This window comes from Carassius gibelio, chromosome A5 (genome assembly GCF_023724105.1).
Source record: "Carassius gibelio isolate Cgi1373 ecotype wild population from Czech Republic chromosome A5, carGib1.2-hapl.c, whole genome shotgun sequence".
In the NCBI taxonomy this organism is placed as follows: Eukaryota; Metazoa; Chordata; class Actinopteri; order Cypriniformes; family Cyprinidae; genus Carassius; species Carassius gibelio.
The window spans coordinates 37,585,145-37,605,315 of NC_068375.1; the positions used below are offsets into that span (position 1 = coordinate 37,585,145).

The 20,171-nt window shown below is 34.0% G+C and overlaps 1 protein-coding gene across 1 annotated transcript in view; it reads left to right on the forward strand.

The window, feature by feature from the left end:
- Positions 1-309: 309 nt before the first annotated feature.
- LOC128014854 (tenascin) overlaps positions 310-20,171 on the forward strand; it is a 57,330-nt gene continuing 37,468 nt past the window's right edge. Inside the window, exons 1-2 of the mRNA XM_052598538.1 lie at positions 310-420; positions 9,706-9,871. The gene's annotated coding sequence lies outside the window, so the exon portion shown is untranslated. The remainder of the gene's footprint in view (positions 421-9,705; positions 9,872-20,171) is intronic.

Here is a 20,171-nt window from a genome sequence, read left to right on the forward strand (position 1 = left end):
GACCAACAAAACTCCATTTCCCATAATTCTTTGTGCAGCATGCATGAGTTTGTCAGTAGGATCTATATACTGACAAAAAAGGAGCCAATAGGTGTTTACAGATCAGGTGACTGGTTCAAAAACAAAAAAAGATGTCTGCTTCCAGGCCTCAAACTTCCAAGGCTTACTTGAACAAGTTGAGTTGCACAAGAATGCATGGATATGTACGCCAATGTCCATAGTTTGCACAAGGATTATGATTCACATTATGATGTCACACTATGTGATAAGAGTTAAAGCCTGCTTTCATTTGTCCTGCAACAGAACCATCTTCATTAAAATTGGAAAAATCATGAGCTTCACTTGACACTCTACAGTGATATGCATGAATGTAAACCATCACAGAAGATGTGGAGCTCTGGACTCAATAGCCATCCACTTGTAAGTGTAACAATGAATTATATCCATGTTTTGAAATAGTTGATGTATTAGTTATTGACAATCAACAGTGTTTGCTTATCTGAAACAAGAAGGCATTTCCTCAGCTTGTGTAAATCTCAAATGCAAATGTAGTATATATTTTAATATTTTCTTCACTTCAGCAACATATGATTGCTTTTTATAGTAGAGGATGGTGTAGGAAAGCATACAGTATATGCTTATATTGGATCAAATGAGTGTGTGTATATATGATATATAATGTGGTGTGTTTTATATATACGTTTATATGGTGTGTGTATATACAATAAATGTTTACTCTTGGATTAAGTACATAATATTTTCATATTTGTCTAGTACTAAATGAAACAACACTTCAGTGGATCCGGTAGTGAGTCTTTTTTAATGAGTCAATAAACTCATAAGAGTCATTTGGACATGAATCAGACCACTTCTGGTTGCCCATATCTTTACGGTCCATAAGAGTCATTTGTTGGTGTTTGTGCTATAAATTTTGACTTGCTAAAAAGAATTGGATCATAAGAGTAATTTGCTCATGAATCAGAATACACTGCACTGTTTACACGCTGTTTATGATTCACTAAAAACATCTGGCTTAAGAGTCATGTATTCCTGAACTGGACAACACTAGTCTGGCTTTTCTGTTTGTGTTTGTTTTTGCATGGTCCACAATAATAATTCAATGGAAAGGTGTGTTTTAGTCGTGTTATTTTGCTGCATGCATCTTTTTTTCATTTAATTCAGAATTGAAGATGGGGTGTTATTTCTTGTGCATTGTTAATGTTGAAGGAAATGCATAGAATAATGGAAATGAAAAGGTGAGTATATAAATATATGGACATAAATATGAGCTATGGCCATGCCCTGAATCTGTGATTTAAACTGGATTTATTCTAGCACACAATGGCACTGGCTTTCAAAGTATCACAGGACATGGTGCATAAAAATTGATGTTATTACATTTCTGATTTCTGAATGATATGTGAGCTTTTTGACAGCCTTTTTTTTTATTTATTTAAAGCCACTTGTGAATTATTCTGAATGCAACAGCATAGTCTTATCATCCAAACAAAGCCCATCATTAAGGTTCCTTTCACATGTCTTGCACCTGATTCCAACCTCCTCATGCTGGAGAGGTTACTATGACAACCAAATATTTAAATAAGTTCCTTCATAAGAAAAAAAAATTTGTTTTTATTTGTCACGGTGACAATTCATCAGCAGCTTTGGATGGACAAAGTCAAACATCTGTTTAGAGTTGCTTATCTGTGTAAATCATTGTGACTCGCTCACTCTATTGCCAGCCGTCCAGCACAAGTGGCAGAATACACCGTGGATTAGATCATTCAGCTTTTGAATTTCTCAAATCTTGGATCTTTATGTCATCTTTACTGTAAGTCCCTGAGCTAAGGAAATAAGTATAGACAAACGAGACTCAGGGGCCGTTTTAAACATGTGCAAACCAAGTCACAGCATTGCCCATAAGACCGTTGGCCACACCACAAATAGCTCGTGACTCAGCACAGATTTCCACCACGGTGTGGCAGACGTCTTTCATCCAGAGCCATGCTTCAGTTTAAGTTGTCTGACTTGGTCTGGCTGTGAATCAGCAAGTTAATTATTCGTTTCCTTGAGACTCTTCTCTTCCACAATGTATGATGTTCAGTCCATGAATCGTTGTGTTCAAACAGGCTTTTTAAAGTGCATTCAAGACAGAAAAGTGTCTTATTCAGATTGTTAACATCTACAAAAAATTAACAGGTCGACACGAACGCTAATGTTTGTGCAATAACTTTTGACAGTAAGACTTCAGAAAAACTGTCTGTTTTCTTTCATTCTGATTGTTAATTATGCATCAAATGCATTAATAAAAATATTTTTTACACTGACTGGCATTGCTTGAAAGTGCTGGAAAAGTGCTTGACTAATCCCTGATATTACGCTGCTGTTAAATTCAGTCTAAACTGATTATAATTAGTGGTGTTTGTTAAAGCAGTGCATCTCTTTTGCTAGTGAACTGGATTCGAACAGAACCCTAAGTGCTTAGATTTTTATAGAAATTGTTTGTGTTATGAATATGAATTGTAACTCAAATTATGTCTTGTTAAAACTGAAGATTTAATGGATATTTACAAGTTTCACCTGGCAGACAATAAAATTGAAAATCCCCATAGACTTATATTAGACCCAAGCCATAATTAGAGAGCAGAATATCAGAGATGTCTGTTTTAACAGAACAACTAATTCTATTCTTTCTTACTCTTTTCTGTATTCCATGTGACAATACATACTGTGAAGATGTAGAGGGATGTCATTAGTGTATTGTGTAGTGCTTAATGTAACTGTAATAATTATAACTTTTCATTCATCTCTCTGACCTCTTTCGATTGGCTGATTACTCTGTATTAATATTGACTGCAGGCTTGTGCAATATCAGGCTGCATTGAACCATTCACATTGAGGACAAGTGCATGTTAAACTCAGGCTTCAGTCACTTGAAGAATGGATGGCTGATATCCTTTGCATCTGTTTGTTAGCTGAACACCCGGACACACAAATCAGTAAGTGCTGTTTGTAAACTTTTCCATTACCATGCTCTAGCTGTGTATATATACAAATGTGAAGTAACTTGCATGACAACAGTGATGCAGAGCATGCAGATATATATCATCACGTAACGCTTTAGGAATTCACATTAAACATCTGTTTAGGCGCTATCTTTCATTACAGCAGAAATCTCACAGTAGCCTTTCTGAACGTGATCTGCAGACAGATTATTGATCCAGATCAAGGCAAGAGATTTAGATGTTTACTCTGAAATTGGGACATGTTGTACATTTATGTAACATAGTTCAATTGTATTATTTAGATTTTATATTTCAAGGTTATAGTGATTATAGAAATTAACGCTTTGTTTTATGTACTTGATTTTACTTTTGATAGTACTTGCAAAAGTATGAAATATGAGATGCTTGCTTAAATTTTCATAAGAAAATATGCATGGTGCCTGACATGATTGTAGGTTGTTGTGGGTGGATTCCTAGAATCCTACACCTTCAAGTCTCTGATATTCTGCTCTCTAGATATGGCACACACTTAGAGGTGGAATTTATAGCAACAACAAACCTTAAAACTTACAGTTTGCAAGCATTTTTTAGAGGATATCATGCATTTGAGTCTGGTTTGGTAGGAGTAGGAGACACCAGCTGGTTCTTGTGTTCCATCTGGTCGTCCAAATGGCTTCGGTCTTCCTGTTAATCTGTTGTTGTTTCTGTTTGGGATCATTTATGTCCACTTGTGTTGATGGAAATGGAGTGAGACCAGTATCTTGTGATAGCTTCCTCATGGTCTTTCTGATGTTTCTAACATGTTTTCTGTAACCCGCCTGCATTTAACAGATGCTTTAAATATGCAATCTGAGATTAAATATCTATCAGTGTTGCTGAAGAAGAGTCAGTAATATAATGTCCACCCTTTAAACTACTGTATTATGGTCATGGACGAGTTTGAGAGAGTCTGTGTCATGTTCCTTTCATCATTTTCTCAAACTCTTAGCTTTATTTGAGTGGGCGTGTTTTGCTACTAACAGGATGCTGATGTCTTTCACTTCCATCACAGACATAATGTGCCATAGAGATGCAATTCATCTAACAGTTGGAATAGTCTGCTCACATGCAAAGAAAAATGACTGATGATTAACATATTTGATTCTGTACCATACACCACAGACTTGTGCATTAGAAAGTGATGATGCAACCGGTGATATAGTCGTGTTTTGGTGTAGCGCTTTAGAGACGTTCCACACCAAACTTATTGGCACTAGTTAGCCAAATACAGTCATTGTAATGCCTCTGTGTTCATAAATGCAATGTTCATGTTAAAAATAGCTATTTAAGAGATGATCATCATCTTGCATTATTGACTAACTATTTTCCTGTTTGACAGTGTAAAGCACTCAGTTTATACAGTGCTATATATATATAAAGGTGACATGACTTGACATGACCTGAGGTGACAGTTTTACGAACAGTGACTGTATTAAATTTGATGCACAAATTTCTAGATTTTTTTGTTTGTTTGTTAAATGAACCTAAAGTCATGACCCCATCAGTGTAACTCTTTAGCTCAGTTTAAAAGTGAAGGTCATTGGTCACTGCTGTGGTCCCTTGGATGTGGTTTCTTTTTTATTTTTATTTTTATTTTTTTTATTTTTTTTATTTTTTTTATTGAAAGGCATTCCTGTAGCTCAAACATACAAATTGCAAATGGCAAATTACATTATTGTGTTGATGTAAAATGTAATGGCGGGTTAAGCAAGTATTTTGTGCTACAAAACTGAGCTGTTAATTTGATTCATTTGGCTGCTTAAATTGAGCTGCAGGTTTCATATTCATATTCAGTTTAATGCTGAATATGATAATAAAATGTATTTTATTTGGGCAGTTTAACATCCTGCCTGAAGGTTTTAATTCTGTCTCATTTAGAAAGCTAATGAGGCATATTTACTAAAGGATCTTTGCCAGGGTAATATTTATTTCAGCTATGGACTAATTAAACAAAACTTTTTTTTTTTTTCTTTTTTTTTTTGCAAGAATATATATATATATATATATATATATATATATATATATATATATATATATATATATATATATATATATATATATATATATATATATATATATATTTTTTTTTTCGGTTTAATAATAGAAATCCTGCAAATGTAAATGCACAAATGCATCAGTAGAAAGTGAATATACTGACTTATGATAGCAGAACAGAAGTGACTCAGATGTTGTTCAGATTGTGAAGCAGCTGTAGACAGTGGGTGTTAACAGGCTTTTAGTTTTACAATCACCTTAAATCTCTTTTGTTAATAAAGGCCTTCAGTGATCTTCCAAAGAAAAGCGCTGGTTCGAATCACGATTACTATTGCTTATACTTGGTTAGGGGGTTGTTTAAATCACTCACACTAAGTATTAAACTTTGTTTAACTCTCCTACACTGTTTGTGCTCCAGACATGAATGATTCCTCTAATCGCTCGTCTTATTGAGGAGAGTGTGCTGTTTATCTAAATAAATAATCATTAAATGAGGGACTTGAGAACAAATTATGACCGAGACTTCACGGTGGATTTTTGTCAGTAAACACTTAGGAAATGCGTTGCAATGCACTAAAAGCCATTGATTTGTTCAAAATTAGATGAGGAAAATGGGGTGAATTTTGATTTCATGTCTACTATATAAGTAACTGTGACTGTTTACCTATTAACTAAGCATAAAAACAATCAAACACAGAATTCTTGGAACAAGGCAGGAGGGTTTCATATCTTTGCATGTTTTCTGTTTTCATAAATATTTATGCTGACATCGTTGCACTGTTTTCTGTCAAGACTTTCCTCAGCGGAGAGGTATGCAAATGACAGTCTAATCTAAATATAAACCGATGTGTTTTGTCTGATAAACAGCACAGGTCCAGACAAATGTGTTGCTTTTTTTCAGAGCTGTCTGTCATACAGGGAGATGAATCAAACAGGAACGTAAAGCTTCAGAGTTCACTGATCTGATAATCAAATGGATAGAGATTAAATGGAGTTTCACTTCTACTGTTTCTACATGTCTTTAGTATTTATATATCAAGTGTGTTTCTGTTTCATATACGTTTGGTTATATACTGTACAGGTCTGCATAAAATTAACATTGACAGTAAGCCTAAAGCCTTTTCTTGGAGATAACATTTTTGGAAAATATTAAATGTTTTTAATCAATGTAGTATAATTTATTTAACCTCCCAAGTGAATTACTCATAAAACTGTCATTTGATGGACAAGTAAAAATAAAAAATAAAAAAAATAAAAACTGGACAGGTCACATTTTAAATGTCTTTTATATATATACATATTTCATGTGTTATTGTAAATGAATCATGCATCAGTGCTTTCAATGCATTACCTTTTTTTCATCCAAATGTGATTATTTACTCAACCTTTCCTTTTCGGCTGAAGTTTCCTTGGAAAATGACTTTTAGCAAACAGCTGAATAGATGTTTAGTTTTCATTTTAGGCTGTTGTTGTGGGTAATGTAATGTCTTTTTAAAATCTTGCCAATAGTTTTAGTGCCTTTTAAACAAAGGATGGATAGATAAGTTTGCGGCCGATAAGATTTGTATTATTTATTTATTTTATTTATATATAATTTTTTTTTTTAGCAAGGACATATTAAATTAATATAAAAAAGTGACAGTTAAGACAATTAAATTGTAAAAATAGATAAATATAATATAATTAATTAATTAATTCAAAATTAAATATTTCCCACAGTTTCTTTGATTTAATAGCTTTTAAAGGCCGTTAATTGTTGAATGGTAAATGAAGACCTACAGAATCCCTGAAAAAATGCATTAAATTGATCAAAAGTGACTTATAATGTTCCAAAATATTTTCATTTCAAATAAATGCTGTCTATTCATCAAAGAATCCTAAAAAGAAATTAGCATCAAGGTTTCCACAACGCTGATTATAATCAGAAATGTTTCTTGAGCAGCAAATCAGCATATGAGAATGATTTTTGAAGAATCATGTGATACTGAAGACTGGAGGAATGATGCTGGAAATACAGCCTTGGTGAGCAGAAGAAACTTGTTTCATATTCTCCTGTTACAGTTACATTAAAAACGCTTCTCCTTGCGTGCCACATGTGTTTTGTGATATGATCTGACCATGCTGCTTTCTGCCGTAAGGTTACAGGCTACATAAGTGAAGAACATTCCATTGCGCTTAATTTCCAATCTCGCATCTAACCCATCAATGACCCGCTGCATTCATCCGGAGCTCGATTAATAGAAACCGTGTGCATTTGTGTCCACATGGGCTCAACAGGTGCTTACTGAACACACATTGCTGTGCTGTTCTCACTCTGATAAATATTTAGACTGCTCCTAACAAGGCATATCTCCTGGCAAAGTTTTTGTGATACGTGATGTATTTTCCTAATGAAACAGGAGCATGTTATTACGTTTGTTGAAACATTTTAGAATAGCATGCACTGAAATGTGCTTTATTAAGACACATTTTGTTGACATAGCACAATGGATTGGGTTTCCCGTGATGGTCGCATTGCAAACAATTTAGAAACAATGACGTCACTTCCAGATGTTCAAGAGCTCCAGCTATGAAAGGTTAGGAAATTGTTGGTGTTCATGGATTGACTAAAAATGTATGAGATGTTAATGTGAGAGAAATCTTAATTCTGATATTAATATGAATTAATAATATTAATACGTGGCAGTTGTGGGTGATTTTGGTTTTATTTGGTGAGACAATGACATAATTGTCAAACAATGATAACAAGCTGAACCAATCCCACTCACCCTGTGCACATACAGGTCTTCCTGACTTAAATGTATGCAACAAAGGCCAGTATCATGGAAGAAAACATTTCATTGACTCACGCTGACCATCAGTCCCACAAATATTTGCCATTTTCCACAAATATCCCATTAGTACTTTTATTTAAAGCAATTTATGTTGCATGAAATGTAGTTAGTTTAAACAACTTGACAGCTACAGCCCAAAAAGGCGATCATGTAATTTGACATTCATCAGTTTATGGTACCAAAGTTTGAAAAGTCATTAATGTAAGTAAAACCAGAAACATGCATTGATAAAATGCACCAGCCTGCATCATATTTGCTTAATGAAATCCAAAACTTGTTTCTTACTCATTTTGGGATGCAGATGACATATATAATACAGTGTTGCTTGAATGTCACAAAATCTGATGCATTTTGAAGCATTTTTGCTTTTACCAACCATTTGTAATGTGAAGAAAGCTTGTATTAACCCCTTTATCAGCAGAAAAAAAAGTTTCTCGGCTCATTTTAATGATAGTATAAATGATTCTAAAGACAGATGCTGATTTCATTTTTCAGCAGGATTTGGGACCTGCCCCCAAAAAAGAGAGAACTACTTCATTGGTAAAAGCTGAATTTTCAGCATCATTACTCCAGTCTTCAGTGTCACATGATTTTTCAGAAATCATAATAATATCCTAATTTGCTGTTCAAGAAATATTTCTTAACATTATGTTGAAAAAAAAAAGTACTGCTGCATATCTCTTGTGGAAACTGTGATATTTTTTTTTATTTTTCAGGATTCTTTGATGAATAAAGTTCAAAAGAACAGCATTTATTTTAAATATAAATCTTTTGTGATATTATTCATGTTTTTACTGTCACTTTTGAACAATTTATAGCATCAATACTGAATAAAATATTAAATTTTAAAAGAGATTTTCATATTTTTATTTGCAAACAATTTTATTTCTGCAAGGTATATTTCTGAGTGAACAAAATGTTCAATGAGAAAGAAATGTTGAAAAATACACCTAGGCTGCATTTATTTGACAAAAAAACAAAAACAAACAAACAAAAAACCCTGTAATATTATGAAATATTTTTTTCCATTTAAAATACATTTTTCTATTTCAATATATTTTCAAATAGAATTTATTCCTGTGGTGCAATGCTGAATTTTCATTATCATTATTCCAGTCTTCAGTGTCACATGATCCTTCAGAAATCGTTCTAATATGCTGATTTGTTGCTTTAAAAATTTTATTTCTTATTTCTTTCTTCTCTAAATTTCTTCTTGTTATCATTGTTGAAAACAGTTGTGCTGCTTCATGTTTTTGTGGAAATGTTTTTGACCTTTTCTATGAGGAATGAATAGGAAGTTCAAAAGAACAGAATTAATTTGAAAAATAAAAACCTTCAGTGACATTATAGATGCCTTTACTGCCACTATTGATCAATGTACTCCATCCATAAAGAATAAAAATATCATTTTATGTAAAAAAAGAAAAAAAAAGAACTAAGTTCTTATTTAATTTTTTACATTTTTTTCTTAAAACCTCTTTATATTTCTGTGCATATCTTCATAGCACACTTGGATTAAAATTGTAGGATTATTAAATATTCTATTTGCTTTGATGTCTCTGAAGGAACTCTCTTGAACTCTTGTTCTCACTCCAGGGAGAAGAGAGTATGGGTAATATATGCTGAATGTGTAGGCATCTCAACACCTCAAAGCAGTAGGAGGGATGAACAGGAGAAGAGAGAGAGAGAGAGAGAGAGAGAGAACGTGTATGAGTTCATGGAAAGGCTATTTAAGAGCAGTCCTTGTAATTCACAGCGCTCTGACTGAAGTCTCTCATATTAAAGAGATGTAGTGCTTTCATCCTCTCTCTCCTTCTCACACACTTTGGCAGACGTGCGTGTGGAAAAGATCACAGACGCTCTCAGATCTTCCAGCACGTGGAGAGACGGAGACAGACGAAAGCTGGAGGGCTGAAACGCTGGACATCCTCACCTCGTCGCTGTCGTTTGATTTGCTCGGCTGCAGGGTTGTGCTGGAAGCTCCATTCATCACTACAGGTATCTTTATCCACTTTTACTTTCACTTGTTTCTTCTTCATATGGATGCAGTGCTTTTTGGGGAGACTTTGCATTCGCTGGTAACCCATAGAAGAAAGAATATTGCTCAGATGTTTCTCTTTTATAGCTCAGGAGGTTGAGCTGCTTTGTTTTGATATCAACTTTGTCTCCTAAAAATGTCACTATTTTCATGAAGTGCATATTCAGATGCAGTCTTTTCATTTCTTGGTGAGTCTGAGCACTGTTTGAGACATTAAGATCTCTTCTGAAACTGTAGGAGATGGATGTGAGATGAATGGGTTCTTGATTCACAAATTGCTCTCATAAGAATCAGTTTAGACATTAAAGATATGTAAGCATTATGTTCTTATAATATGTGGTGGAACCCAAAGCAACACTGAATTTCTGAGAGGTTCATTTGAAATGTTTGTAATATTGTTTGTTATTCCGACTTGGTCTCAGATGTTTCTCCTAAAAATCCTTTTAAAATAGATGCTAAAGAGTCTGTTATCATAGAGAGTTCATACTGAGTTAAACATACTATAGGTACGTTTTATTGCAGACTTTGATTTCATGCCAATTGTCTTTTAATACTAAAGATTAATGGGTTATTTTACTCTGGAGACTCATTTTACTCTCTATGCAATCTCATTGCTGTCATGGAGAAACAATTGAGATATTAAAGAGAACAATTCAGTTTCTTAGAGGTTCTCAGTTATTTTAGGTATCAACTTTATCGTCTCCAATGTTTCTCTTAAAATTTCTTTGAAGAAATTTAAATGAGACGACTGTAGAAAGCATGCTTAAGCTGGATTCTTGGTTGGGAAATGTAATGAGAGTTTTCTGAGTTCATATTAAGATCTGAATATACATTGCTGGTCCTGTTTAGAATATTACACCAATGAATATGTGTTGTATATGTGTATTGTGCATGTACAGCGATTGAATAGGTTGTGGACATTGTTTCATGTTATATATGAGATAATCAAGGCATTGTCATACAAATATGTTCACGTGAGGTACTCTGACAGACTGGTGAAAGGCTGAAGCAAGTGGGCATGTCTTACTTATATCACCTGGCAAAAGGCACGTATCCATCTGTCAGTCTGTGCATGTCTATTTGACATGAGTGAACATCCTGAAAATGACATCGTCCTGTGGAAAGAAGAGCATGAGATGTGGAAAGCAGCTGCTGTGTTTGTGTTTGTATTAAAGGAAAAACTCCAGGCATTGTGGTTTCTGAGCTTCAGGTGCATAAACAGACCATTGCTATTTAATGCTGTGTGGCTCTTGCCTTAGCAAATCATTATTACAATTTTAAAGAAGCTTGGAGAAGTTTAGCATTCCATCCCTTTATTTAGCAATTGATCCTCTGCAGTGAATGGGTGCCGCCGAACAGTGTCCAAACAGCTGATAAAAACATCCCAAAACTGTAATCCACAAATAATCCACACCTCTCCAGTCCATCAGTTAACGTCTTGCAAAGCCAAAATCTGCATGCTTGTGAGAAACAAATCCAACATTGAGACATTTTAGGATTTAAACTACACTTCTAGCTAAAATATGAGTCAATAAACCATAATAATGCTAAAAATAAAATAATAAACAAATTAAAAAAAATCCATCCTCTGTTGTCCATCACAATTAAATTCACCAACTGTTTTGGCTTCTAAACGATGCTTGATCTGTGCATATTTCTCTCCTGATTCAGCCGGGATGACTTATTCACTGGAGAAATCAATATTATAGACCAAAGACTCTTACTTTGGTTTGCATTAATGATTTTTACAGCGTTTTGAATAAGTTAATCATAGGGTTTTAAAAAGTAGTTGCCTGATTTTGGAAAGAAGCCTTTCTTATTAATAAAACATGCTTTTATATGAGGAAGATGTGCAGTATTTTTGGCAAGTGGAAAGTACAGAATTTGTTGATGACACATAAAATGGCAGCACATGGTGTTTTGACTTCTGCTGCACTATTAAAAGCAAGTGTGGCCTTTTTGTGGTTTAGAAATCATGACAATGCAGAATCTATTACGTATGAATTATTGTAATTCATCTGGATGTCCTAAATCTCGTGCTAAAAACCAGATGGTCTTTTTTCACCCTGACAGTTTTATCTGCAGCTTTATGGAAGTGCATCAGGTGAGCACAGTGGGACGTTTGAGGTTTAAGACCTGAAGAAAGAGTCAAGCCCCCTTCTCCATCCAGCTGAAATGAAAGGGCATACATTGTCAGAGGTCAGCGGCAAACAGGGGTTTATGATGCCTCTGCTACAGTATGTGTGGTTCCTCCTGTGATGATGTGGAAGGAATTATGGGAATGGAGAGAAAGAGAAAGTGGAAGGTGTTTGGGTCTGTCAGGACAGCTGGAGTGAGACTGGCCTCAGGGCTTCACTTAAAAACGAGAAAAAGAACATTGTATGAGTGTGAAGTTTTTTTTTTTGTTTTTTGTTGACCAATCTGCCATTGATGTGATAGCGGACAATACATTTATTCCAGGTTGCTTATGAATAGACTGTCAGAGTGTGAAAAAAAAAAAGTTTTATAAAAATGAGAATGAATGTGTCATGCAGTGTTACATTTTATAGCATTTAACTAATACTTTAATTTACATTTATAATTTATAGAACTATATACAGTGCTGGGTAAGTTACTTTAAAAAATTAAATTAATTATTAGCTACTAATTACATACACATACTAATTTTCCACAGTGTAATTATATTACGGCACTAATTACTTGTTTTAAAAAGTATTGCATTTATCATTAGTACTTTTTAAATCTCATATAAACCTCGACAAGTTGAACAGTACAAGGATAGACATGAAACTGCTCTTTTAATTATTTCAAATAAATAATATAAAATTGCATACATTTTTCATCTATTGTTTATATTTTATTTCAATTACTGAAAATGTTTTTTAATAGTTTTAGGTAACAATAACAAAACTGTGATATGCTCATGGCAGTGTTTTTATAATTAATTAAAAAAAAATGAAAACATAAAATATACATAGATTTTCTTGCTTAAAATGTTAACTGGATTTTTTTATCACTAGTTGTCAAGGCAACATTTCTCTTTTTCATTTAGTTTAACTTGATGTACTAAAATAACAAACTAAAACTGAAATTAACAAAACTAAAATGAACTTTAAAATGAAAATGGAAAATATAAAAATACAAATAATTCGAAATATGAATAAAACAATATTTCAGTGATGCTAAAATAACACTGGTTCATGGCAGAAAATTGACATTCTGTAAGAAAACTGAATCTTAAAGATCAATACTACAGGATGTTCAGAATTCATACTGAATGTGTTAACAGTTTGATCAAGTATTGAGTCAAGAAAAACATCAGTTAACCATTGCATTTAGCCATAAAGTATTCTGCACAGTGTGCTCTGGGCATATATTGCACATTTTACACTATATGATACATTAGGGTTATTCGAATCTTGCCATGATCAAACCCACCTACCTGTTTTTCTAATGATCCCAAAGACATTGATTAAGGACTCAGGTGTGTTTGATCAGGGTTGGAGCTAAACTCTGCAGTGCTCTGGCCCTCCAGGTCAAGATTTGAATAACCCTGTCATACATGCAGAAATGTTGGACACTTTCCACAGTACATGTGCTGCACACTGCTCAAACAATGTGAGAAGCAAACTGTTCTGAACATTTAAGATGTCGTCAAGTCTCTCTGTTTGATGCTAGCATGAAAACTAACGAAATCTAAAGCATGTTCATGTGCAGCTTTTCATTCTAGTCAAGTCAAGTACTGTACATTCAGGTGTTCAGGTGCTGAATGAAATGGATGTCAACAGAGATGCGGACAGAACAGCTGCACTGCAAACCAGTTATACGCCGTGTCCTAGAGTCTGTGTTCCCATGAGTAAGCTTTGATATAAGCGCCTACTTCCCATAAATCTCAGCGAGTCTAGACATACAGGTCTGGGTTGCATATGAACCAGTAGTGGAGATGGCCTTCTGCTGATGGATCACTTCCAGGCTCTTTTTTTAAATTTTATTATTATTATGAGAATCACTCTTTCACTTTGGTAAGCAGCCACTGAAGATGTGAGAATCCATGTCTGGTGTGTCCGTTTCACTGTCAAATGTGACATAAGGGCTGTTTTCTGATGGTATCCTCATCACTGAAAACACTCTGGAAGTATTCAGCATGTCAGTGAAACCGGAGATGTCTGGAGGTTGCCTGAATGAGGAAAGCATCGATTCACAGGACAATAAAGTATCTTTCCATCCAGAATTATTCAGATATTACAGATATTACTTGCAACAATATCACAGTTTCAGTTCTCTATCAAGCTATATAATTATTAGTATTATTGGTTTTAAATTATTGGTTTAGAATGAAGTGCTTTTTCATTGATGAAATGCGTTTGCCCTTTGGGGTTATGGCTTCAAACAGCTTTTCTGTGTGCAAAATGCAATAAAGTGTAACTGTATTTTGTCATGCATTTCATTTCACATAATTCATTCAGTTCATGAAATTGGTTACACTTGGTGGCCCATACAGAACAGCTCTAACCTCTCACTCCCATGGATCAATGCAAATTCACTATTATATATACAACGTATATAGTTATATATGTATAAACTTTAATATTTTGCCTGTACATTTAATTAGTGACTACAAGTAATTATTAATTTTGGTTGTTGTTTATGGCTTAGAATCATCCATCCATCCACGAAGTCGTTACTGAATTCTGCTTATGGAACTAAAGAAGGTCAGATATAAATAAATATATTAAGAAATAGGATGTCATTCTAATGCACTATTCGGAAACTGATATTATCTCATGAATATTCAGAAGCTACCAGATGGATCTGGTTGCACAATTCTCTACTCTAATGATTTAAATACATTTATTAGGATGTTAAGATGTTTTTATTGCAGCTATAATAAAACCATGATCCCTTTTCTAGAGAAAGTTTTTATTACCCAGAAAAATACAAAATCTATTTTTCGTTGTAGACATCAGTCAAAGTATTGTAATCGCCCACTGGCAGTGGACTAAACATGTTAGTGTTCACATATACAGCATACCGTCTGCTCTATACTTCATCTGAAGTGTAGATTGATACTTCCTGCCATTGGCCTGCAGTGGATAGTTTATCTTTAAGGTATAGATTTTGTATGCCATTTAATTTGACATTTGTTAGAAGCAGTGGAATCTGCTGAACGTTAAACATTTGATGGCTAGAGCTCTTCTAGTCTGAACGTGTATGACACACACATGCACAGAGTCTTTGCTGTGGACCGAGCAAAACAGATGGTCCAAAACAGAGGCCAACATTCCTAGTTCCTGCTTCCAGGTGGGAAAGATTCCTTTCTGTTGCCAGTACAGGGAAAACTAATCAAAATCTTTTTTCAAATCAGGAGAATAACATGTATTTTGATGTGACGTGATATAACCACAATATCTATATAAAATCGCTATTTTCAGATAAGTCATAATTATAAGTTCAAAAGTCTAAAAATTGTGACAGTCAATTATTATGAGACATATTATGAGATAAAAGTCTAAATAATGACACGTCTAAATAATGTGATAGAAACTCATAATTGAAAAGTCTAAATATGATTATGAATAAATTATGAGATAAAAGTCATAATGATCTAAGTCAACATTGAGATAGTAATAATTATGATATATTATCTCAAAATTATGACACTGAATTTGACTTCATTCATGGTATTGCAGATCATCGACAGCTTGTCGTTTTGCGGTGTTCACAAATAACAAGGCAGATTAGCATTAGCCACAGAAGGTATTCTCCAGAAACTTTCTCCAGATGTAGGAGGGAAGCCTGTGAAGTTCGATCTCAGGTTTATATGTTCACATCCTGGTGATTTAAAAGAACATGGGAGGAACTGTAATAGATCTGCACTGAATTCATACCTTTTACTCTTAAAAAGAAAGGTGCTTAAAAGGTTATCCACAGAGATGCCATAGAACAGAGGTTCTCAACTGCAATCCTCGAGTCCCCCAGATATGCATTTTTAGCACACCCCTCTTTGTTAACACAACTGATTCAGATAGCCAGCTTGTTAGAAGGGACCTCCGTGCATGAACTGTGTTCCCATTGACACGATCCCTACACAGTGTTCATTGCTCCCTACTCCCTGAGCAAGGGAAATCAGTTGATGTTTACCTCACTTCGGAACATGTTTTATGCTATGCAATGTCTTCACACACGGATAAGTGTTACATAATATACCTGAATTGTAAATGAATACAATTTAAATTAACGTCTCGCACCTTTTGTGGAACAGAAAGGTTCTTCAGATGTTAAAGGTTCTTTATGGAACTATTTAGACAGAAAAAGGTTCTTCTATGGCATCGTGAAGCACCTTTATTTTTAAGAGTGTTCCTGAACCTGCCGGCCTGTATTTAAACTATTGTGTACATGCTGAGAATACGATCACATGAACTTATCTGTTGAGGTGTAGATGCTTTGCCTTAGTCTCAGGCGTCATTTTAAACTGACGTTTAAGGGCTTTTAGGGTGACAGGGTCGACCCTTGTTAGGGTTTGAAGGAATGGAAAAAAACCTGGGAGTGCAGTGCAATGTGCAATGTATTTCGAGGAATAAAAGTGAAAAAATAGACCATTGGGCTGAATTCCTAGTCTGACTCACTTAACGATTAGACGTAATCATTACAGGGTTTTAATAAACCATCCAACCAGCAGTTTTTAAATCATATGTCTTTTACAAGAAGCATTTACGTATAAAATAGGGATTTGTCCTTTAATATAAACCTTTGGCCATTACAGGGTGATATAGCTAATTAATATCGTAATAAATTATTGGATAATGGGGTATTCTATATCTCTAAGAAGTCTTTTTAGTATCTTTCATTCAGAAGTTTGCTGTCAGTAAGCTTTTTATTTGTTTATTTTTAAAGAAATGAATAGATTATAATATTTTATTTAGTAGGCAATTTATTCGTCAGCAAGTTCATTCAGTAAAGACTTAAATTATGTTACAAAGTTTTCCAGTTCAAATCAATACTGTTCTTTTGAACTTTCTGTTCATCAAAGAATCCTGAAAAGAAAATGTATCACGATTTCCACAAACATATCAAGCAGCACAAAAGTTTTCGACAATGATAATAATAATCAATGTTTCTTGAGAAGTAAATCAGCCTATTAAAATAATCTCTGAAAGATCATGTGACACCGAAGACTGAAAATTCAGCTTTGCAACACATTAATAAATTGCACTTTGCAATATAATCAAATAGAATACACTTATTTTAAATTGTAGTAATATTTCAAAATATTACTGAAGATTACTCTGATTTCTTTCAAAAACACTGGTAAAAAAAAAAAAGAATTGGTAACACTGTAATCCCTTATGTGCAGGCATGTACTGGCCATCGGGACTACCGGGAGATTCCCGGTGGGCCGCGGTCTGGTTGGGCCGGTGCCTTATGTATTTTGTTTTTAAATCATTAATAATCGCAAATATGTTCGTTATTATATTGTTGTATGGTACAATTCCGGCCTTATGTGTCTCTCTCGTGAAGCAGTATGATTTTTTTTTTTAAGGTTAGTAACAATAATTGATTTAAAACATTACAAAAAGCAGCAGGGCCGTGCACAGACCTTTTGAGGGGCATGTGCTGAAACTGAAAAAGGGCACCCCCCTCCCTTTTTTATATCAAGATTATTTAATAAGCCTGCATAAAAGGAAGACATGGTCACATCTTCATGACAAATTCAATTAACACAAAATAATAGTCTCAAAAGCTTTAGATTTATTCATGATTAATAACAACCATAATAATAATATTAGATAATTAGATAATATAAATAAACAGGGTTTTAAGGGCTTCTTTAAACCTAATTACAACAGCTCTTGTATACTCCCTCTTTTTTTAAATTGCATTTATAGAGAAAAAAAAATACTTGAATCATACATAAACATGTTAACCAAATAATTAGCTTATAAAACCAAACAGAAACCAAAATCTTTTTTTATTGAACTTTTTGCACTTTTTTATGAACTTTGCAAAGAAAAAAAATTATATATATTCTCATTTTTAGCTATTCTGTTTGGTTTTATGAGCTAATTTGTATTATTTGGTTAACATGATTATGAATGACATTGAGAAGAGGGGAAGGTGAGCAATGAGTCAAGTATTTTTGACAAACTTTTTTGAAATATAATTTAAGTAATTATGTCCAACTCAATTCCAGATTATAAGAAACTATAGCCATACCGTTACTATAACATATCCAATATGTATCCGCCTAACTGGCAAATATTTGATACTGTGGTGGACCAGGGATGTTGGTCTCCTGAGGTCTCTTATCCACTACACTTTCCCTAAAATAAGCCAGTAATGAAAAAATAAATAAAAACAGTGTGAAAAGTACAGTTGTAGTGAAAAGCATTTCTGAAGGATCACCTGACACTGAACCTGAGTACTGAACTGGAGTAAATGATGCTGAAAATTCAGCTGTGATCACAAAAATAAATTACATTTTAAAATATATTCAAATAGAAAACAGTTATTTAAAATTGTAAAAATATTACACTATATTACTGTTTTTGCTGTATTTTGGATCAAATAAATGAAGCCTTGGAATGAATCATTAATTACATTCTGCATGATAAAATATAAAGATTTCACAGTGATCTGTAAAAACAAAATTTAGTTACTACTACATTACTGTAGTAAAACATGGTTTTTATACATGTCAGGAAGAGCGGAGAGTATACCATAACATGATTAGCCTCAATGTTAATAAATTAAGTGTATCAGCAATCATAAATCAAAACAGAAATTTCTTAGAAAAATATGTTATCTAGGTGACGAGGATCTCTCGTCGCTTTGTGTAAGTTCCAGTACGAAACACCGGGGGGCGCACCTGTTATGATTTTCCGATGGTAAAAACATTATATGTTGTTGTATTACTTATCAATATATCGTTTTTGTGGTAAAATCGCATTTTATAAAAGATGAAATGCTACTGTATGCACGGGCTATTTAAGTGTTGGCTATGTATTGGCTATGACTAGATGGCAAATGCTAGCCCTCTCTCTCTCAGGCGACGTCCCACATGTCTCAGTCAGTGAGTCAGTCAGACATCAAATAAATAAAATATGAGCCTTTATAGACAGTGTTTAGTAGTACTTACGCAAACAACAAGATATTTATTTACCCTTCGCAAAACTTTGTTCAGCTCAGCTGTTGTCTACTGTGCGGCTGCTGTGGAACTTCAGTTGATTCAATAGAGGGGGCGGAGTTATCAGCTTACTGACAGCTTAAAAAGGGCACTTCGGAGTGTAAGGGCAAAAAGGGCATGTGTTCTGCACAGGTTGAGCCCTACCTGTGCACGTGCCTGAAAAGCAGTATAAAGAACAGATAAAACGACGCGTGCGCATGATGCTGATGCGAGCTGCGAGGCGTGACGTGTTCACTGCTCATTGGCCAATCAGAATGAAGTTCTAGCCTTGAAAAGCGGCCCATTACAACTGCAACGAAATTAAATACTTTAAATAATAAAATATCTAAGCGTAAAGGAGGGGCCGAACGTTGAGAGAGAGAAAACGACAAGCACTTGAGGCAGATGCCAAATGTGTCAAGATAAATAAATTATTTGCTGGAAGGCAAAGAACTATAGACTCAGTGATCTATATAAATTACTTTTAAAATTCTCAGCGCTCAGGTTCTGTCCATTTTATTACAAAATTCAGACAATACCGTTTTGGCGTAAAAAAAAAATGTGACGTGACAGATCGCTTTAGCGCCTCAGTTCTAGTAAACCGATCATCTGTTACTTTCTGTTTAAAGAGACAGTACAACTTACAGAAATGTATATATGCCTCATAAATAATATCGATCAATCAGTCATCAGCCAAAACAGCAGGAGAACAATTATGTCACAGAACGTTACATTTACCTCAAGAAAGCCATTTAAAGACCATAGCAGGTTAGTTGAGAAAAATAGCCATAAGAAAGGAGTATTTTGCTAAATATGTGCACTATAGTACATATTTATTATATATTTTTTTACCTGTCATTAATTAAATGCATTACATTTAATTATTTTTAACATTTAATAATACAAGCTGATGCTCTATGTCTCTGTATATTTACAGCATTTATGGGAGATATATTTTTTCAATTTGTAATTAATTGAGAAAAAAATCTCTTAAAGTGCCAGGCAGAAGCCTTATACCTGCTGTTGGTCTATGTTATTAATGTGAACAAAAGACAAAGAGAAATAACTCACTGCTCTTGAATAACAGCTTTAACAAG